The sequence below is a fragment of the Gavialis gangeticus genome, unplaced genomic scaffold (assembly GCF_001723915.1).
Source record: "Gavialis gangeticus isolate Ggan-Ray unplaced genomic scaffold, GavGan_comp1, whole genome shotgun sequence".
NCBI lineage: Eukaryota > Metazoa > Chordata > Crocodylia > Gavialidae > Gavialis > Gavialis gangeticus.
In genome coordinates, this window is record NW_017729019.1 from 8,612,898 (window position 1) to 8,619,263 (window position 6,366).

At 47.4% G+C, this 6,366-nt stretch overlaps 1 long non-coding RNA gene across 1 annotated transcript in view; it reads left to right on the forward strand.

The window, feature by feature from the left end:
- The window catches only part of LOC109295420, a 10,350-nt gene extending 6,427 nt beyond the window's left edge, over positions 1-3,923 (forward strand). Inside the window, exon 3 of the long non-coding RNA XR_002096746.1 lies at positions 3,499-3,923. This is a non-coding gene — a long non-coding RNA (uncharacterized LOC109295420). The remainder of the gene's footprint in view (positions 1-3,498) is intronic.
- The last annotated feature ends 2,443 nt before the right edge of the window (positions 3,924-6,366 follow it).

Here is a 6,366-nt window from a genome sequence, read left to right on the forward strand (position 1 = left end):
CTGTGCCTCAGTCCTTAATGTGCCTGTTTGAAAAAGGTGTTGCATAAATCAATGACGTGGGGGGAGGTAGTAATTTCATTATCCAATGTAAGCCCCAGTAAACTAAATACATCTGTAGTTCAGTCCTCTTAGCCTTGAATCTGCTTCACAGACTTTCTGAGTGCCGATGGTCTCAACCAGCTTTGAGGGCCAGCTTGTACAACATGAAGTGCTCTGTATTCTGCCTATACGAATGGCCTCCTTTTCCAACAGAGCTGTTGTCCCTGACTCAACATTTCACCTTTAAGGTCCTCCTGTCTCACAGGGTTCCCAGGTGCTTGAAAGGACCTATTGCAGGAAAGATGAGGAGTACCACCCTGTGGTGTTGGGTGCAGCCCTTTATAGAGCTAGATTATGATGTAGTATTGTGTAGTAAGTCAAAACAAATCTGCTATAAAAATGCAAATGGTAACTGCAACAACCACGTCTCTCCCTTAGGCGTGATATTGAGATCCACATCCATGCAACAGAAATTCTAAGCTCTTAATATCTGTTTTGTCATGGTAGTGCCATATTAGATAATTTTCTGACCCCAGTCATCTCCATAAGCCATGAAGCATGTTCCCCATTAAATGTCTTTTTCCGTGACCTATTTACTGCATATATTTGCTTATACAGTTGCATAGATGTATGTCCTGCCCTCTTTCCACTGTAGAAAAGGGGCTGAGATTTTTATGATCATGAGCTACATGCATTTGGCAGAAGAGCTGACTGCTTGGTTTTGTTGGAAACATTGCATTAACCCCTTTATTCTTTCCCCCCCCCCCTCCCCGTTTGCTTTTTGTGGCTCACTCTCTCTCACCTTGACAGTCAGCCCGTGGGTTACATTCACATCAGTGAGCTGTGCAAACGCAAGATCCCACTGTACGCAGGGCCTTACCATACACCATTTTAAGTAAGTGGGAGCATACTTGGGTCCACAGGGCCCTATCTAAATCCTTTGGAAATCAGCATTTCAGCTGACTGCAGCAGTCTTGAGACTCAGCCCACGGTCCAGGCATAGAACTGAGAGCCAGAAATACTCAGATTTTCTGAGTCTACCGCTGATGCCAACTCCCTGTGGAAATTGAGCAGCGGGTGATTTGCCCCAGATACATAAAATATGCTGAGCCTTAACAGCTCTTAATGATTTCAGGCCGTTAATTTAGTTGCCCCCATTTCAGTGGGACTAATTCTTGCTGCTTCCTGCCATGAGGATGATTTTTCTTATTCTGAAGTTTGGGGTGTGTAAAGCACTGGAAGGCGAGTGCTCACACAGTACCTGCATTGTAGGGAAAAAGATCTCTGGGCAGAGAAGTAATCAGATGCAGAACTCGGTGTGCAAAGGCCCTGATAATGCTGCCTAATTAGTAATTACAAGAGAAGAGGTCTCCTCCATTGCGGTGGTCATAACACTGGTGCTATTACCCATGGTGGACACTGAATTCTCTGGTTGCTGCATGTTGCTTTGAATCAGAGCCAGACGCCCCCTGAAACTTGTTTAATTGTAAAAATGGCTGTGAAATGCCACATTGGGTTTGTAGTGATCCTAAAATTACAGAAGCTCCTCTCTTAATTCCTAGAGCTTGATTGTAGTCGTATTCCTCTGCGTGCCCCCCCCTTCAATCTAGTTCCTTCCTACTTAATTAAACCTGTCATCTTGCTTCATTTTAAAGAGCATGTACAGGTGCAAAAATAAATATGCTAAGTACCCCAAAGAGACCCCTGTTACGGGAAGCTGTAAGATGGAAAAGTGAATCCAAACATAACAAGCAGCCCTTGGGAATCTATTCTTTATACAGGTGTGACATGCAGCTTTGTAACGCTAAATCCTGAGATGTTAATGGTGCATCTTGCCCCTGTGCAAAGCCTAATATCACCTGGCTTAGGTGGTTGAAATAAGAGGGGCTGGCCCTCTGGGCTGAAGAGGACTTCACCCACAGCCTTCCCAAACCCAAGCTGTCAGAAGAAATTACGTACTGCACCCAGGCCCATGAAAAAAATCATCAGATTTACCAAATGTATCTGGATGTACTTGGATTTTGAATGGGTTAGGGTTCATATGTGCAAGACTTCATGGCTGTGCAGAAAGGCTAGACACTTGCCATTTCTTTCTTAGTGAAAGCTGAGATTCTTCTGTGAGACGCCAGGGAGACAGTGCTTTTATTAAAATTACAACTGCAAGACTCAGGATTAAAATAACAAAAGAGCTGGCAACCTTGCCCCTAGCAGGAGAACACTTTTTAACTATTGTGTTACTACTTAAAATACATCTGCAAAGGTCTGACCCCAACCCCCTGGAAACTAGGAATGGATTTCAGCGATGCTTTGAAATGGGCTTGAAATCCATAGAAGGAGAAAACCCTGTCTGATATCAATGTGATCACGAGGAGCGGGGAGGTCAGGCAATAATAGTCGAGACTCAAAAACTGTTTGATTTTAATGTGCCCTGATTTCTCACAAAGTGTTGGACGCCTGTCTAAGAACCGCAACATTTTTAGGGCATATCAAGCGAGGCAACCAAAGCCACTAGTTACACTCAAGGTTTGTGGCCAGAGCTTATTGGAAGTGTTGGTGAATTACCAGCCGTCTCTTCTTATCTTCCTCCTCTCCCTCATCCCCATGAGACCTGAGGGCAATAATAACTTCCTTTGATTCACCGTGCCATTAACTGTCTGTTATTCTGCTGAGCTAGCTGTGTTTGGTTGCATGACAGACAACTTGCTTCCCTGCTTTCCTTCCATCTGCCAGTTGCAACTGCAGTTTATTTGCTTTACCTGCAAAGCATATGATATGTTGAGAAAAGATGTAATGAAATCAGTGAGAGTCCTTGGAGTGCACTTGAATTGATTTATTAATTTGCCAGCCAACCGTACAATATCTATTAGAGCTCCAGGCAGGAACCTGCACTGAATGCTATTTTGACTCTTCTTTTTGCCTCCTCCCAGCTGTCTTAAAGTGGTTTGTTTTGTTTTTGTAGGGGGTTTTTTGGTGCTGGGGGTGATCTTCCTAACTCAGGATGTGCTTGGGTGACAAGTGGCACAAGGGTTGTGCTTGCCAGCTGGATTGCTGTTCTGTTTTTGGCTCCTGTCTGACTGACGGCTGTTGTCTGTCCCTGCGACTGTGTTGGAATGAGCGCGGTCAGCCCCATGGGACGTGTATTCCCAAGCACGAGTCGTTTTGGTGATGTCAAACGGTGCCTTATGTTGTCTTTCCCTCCCTCCAAGTTCTGACTTACTGGAAACCACTTCCACCAGCTGAGTGGGGAGAGGAGTCGCGGTGACTCGAAAGTTTAGGTTGGATATTAGGAAAAACTGTCTCACTAGGAGGGCAGTAAAGTACTGGAACAGGTCGTCCAGAGGGTGGTGGAGCCCCCATCCCCTGGCTCGACAAAGCCTTGGCTGGGATGATGTAGTTGGGGCTGGTCCTGCTTGGAGCTGGGGGTTGGGCTAGATGCAACCTCACTTTCTATCGTTCCAGCTCTTGGCACCCCAGCTGTGATGTTGGCTCCTGTTTAGCAGACTTGGATTCGGGCCACCAAACTTGACCCAAATAGAGCTGACCGGACAATTAGGGGGAAGGCTTTCAAAGGAACAAAGAACTGTTAAGTGCCTAATGCCCAGGGGCCCTGTTGAAAAACTTCTGGACTGCAGTGATTGTATTCTCCATCAGATGCAGTCCCGGGGTCTTGCTGTTCTGGGCACGTGTTTCTGAGCTACCAGCAGAGACAATGCAGCAGTCGCCCCCGGGGTGCATTTTAAGCTATTGGTGTGTCTGCTCTCAGTAGGTAGGAGTGTGCGGCATATTCCCTCTGCTTACTCTCTGACCTGTACCGCTTGCTTCCAGAAAGAGACAGTCTGCTGGGCACTGTTGCAATGAAAGTAAACTGAGATCAGCCAAAGAACTCTTTTTGCTTTGAGCTTCTAATTCTTTCTTCCCATGAGGGCCTGAATTTACAAAAACCAAGGAACCACTCAGCCAAGCCAGCGGCTTCTCAGGAGCCACAAAATGTGCCTCTTGGGTATTTATCTTTTCTGAACTGGAGGCTAAAAAGGTGAGGCATAGAGCTGGGACCTGCTTTCCAATGAATAAGGACCCTGTCTTTTTTTTCCTCTGGGAGATAATGTTGATCTTAACACGGTGGTTGCTCAGGCTACTTTTCTAATGCTCGGTGTCTCTCTCAAACACCCATTCTTCGGGCATCTTGGGATGTGGCAAGCCCCAGTGAGCCTCCCTGCTCCAAAGGAGTCTCAAATAAAATTTAAATGACTTTGTCCTGTGTCGATCAATCACAGTGCTGGCACAGGGCTACTTTCCAAAGGCTTGGTATCTCTAAAATGCCTCTTCCGCAAGAACTGTGGCGAGGGTTGCAAGTGCTCATTAGCCTCCCCACTGATGCTGGAAAGGCATCTCAAGGGTGGAGTGATCAGCCCGAAGTATGTCAATGGGGATGGAGCTGGGGCGGGGTTGTGGCCCTGGATGCGCTGAGCAACTGCGTACGGGGGAGGCAGGACAGGGGGACGTGCTGAATGTAGTCTGCTGCAGCAGTAAAACCCTAGAGCAGCTCTGCTCGACTTGGATGCGGTTAGTTCTGCCTCTTACACTGGAAATATTTTGCTCGGAGCTGGCTCTGGACATGCTGGCTGGAAGCAGAGCTGCTGTAGGCGGTGGAGGTGTCCGGAGCTAAACTAACACTAACAGCTTCCCTACCACTGGCCCTTGTCCTTTGTGCTTGCTTCGTGGGGCTCTCCTGAGGGCTTTTTGTACAATGGAGGCTGTTTGAGGGAATGTTTCCTGGTTGGGGTGCACAGGAGGGCTAACGTGGATGTCCTCATGGACACCTCTGGGCAAACACTGGTTGCCTGCCGTTGCAGGGGCCTGAACTCTGACTTGGCTGGTCCCTCGGTTCTGGCGAAACGCCAAACACATGGATATCTTCACAACAGCAAACTTATTGGTCCGCCAGCCTTGCGCTCTCCTGACAAGTGAGCGTTCGCATCTCCTTGCATTGCTAGCGATGCCAGAAGGCTTTGGTCTCCATTGAAACCAGCTCCATTTCCATCTCCCTGTGTTAGCACTATTAACATTTAAAACCAGAGCCTGCCAGAGCATTTACAGCTTTAAAAATCAATAGAAAAATAACACTGCATGGCTGAAAGCAAATTAATTCTCCTTGTTTTTCCCTGCAAGTATGTAGGGCGAAATACATGCCTGGCTAGCTCTGGTGTGAAAAGCATTCGAAGGTAAAGGAACAGGTGGTGTTGTCTTAAGGTCAGCAGGGGCTGGAACAAGTCGGTAGTTTTAGAAATATGATGGAGGCAGCAACTTGGACCTCGGATATGGTTTTTGCACATCAACTGGGAACAATGTCAGATCCTGGGGATGCCTTTTTTTTTAAATACCTGCAAGGCAATGGGCTCTGATTGCAGTATTTGCTTTGCCCATACATTCTTCAGAGGGCTTCCTGGGATAAGACAGATGGGATCTAATAGCTAAATAAATAGCTCAAGAACAGGGCAGTGTTTCTATAACAATGTATTGTCACCTTCTGGATTATGCTAGGAAAAGACATCGCCATTCTTCCATGAAGTTCAGACTGTTCCCAGTCGGCTGCGTGTGCTGAAAGATGGTCTGCAGGGCTCTGTATCCTACGTAGTTTGGTTTTTCTGTCCTTTACTGGGGCAGTTCCCTCCACCTGCTGATCTCAGATAGGAATTTATGGATCGATCTCTAATTTGCCCAGAAGAGTTTCATTTACCCCAAATCCAGCACAGTACGGAGTACTTCATACATAGTTGCCTGCTGCCTGTGCTACCCGGTTTGCAAAAGGGGGCTCTTTCCTCTTCCCAGCCCCCCAGGTTATGAAGCATTTGCCACAGACATGGTAAAACCTGTCCTGCGCTGCATCATTTTCATAGGAGCAGCGTCTTTTTGTTCCCATTCAACACGATAGCAGATAATCCTTAATGTGTGCCTTATACCCTTGCTACTGCCTCCTCCATCACCGGTTCTGGCAGAGCTGCTGTTTTGTGGGTAGTGAGACTGGCACCTCGGAGAGAGCCCCTAAAACTCTCCCATGGGGAGAAGGCAGGCTCTTCCTTTAAGTGCTTGCCAGTCGTTAAGTGCAGTAGTAGCGGGGACTAGAAATGGGTGAGCCATGGTGGTTTAGCTTGGTCAAGTGCCCAAGTGTTCAGTGGTTTATCCAAACCCACTGGAGACGGGCTGGACCGTCCTGGGCATAGGCCTGGAGCAAGATTGCTAGCACTCCCAGGGTTAGAAGCACTGTTCTCTCTCCAGTCCTGGCCAGAATTGGGGACCTGATAAAGCCCAAAGTTGGGGGGGGGGGGG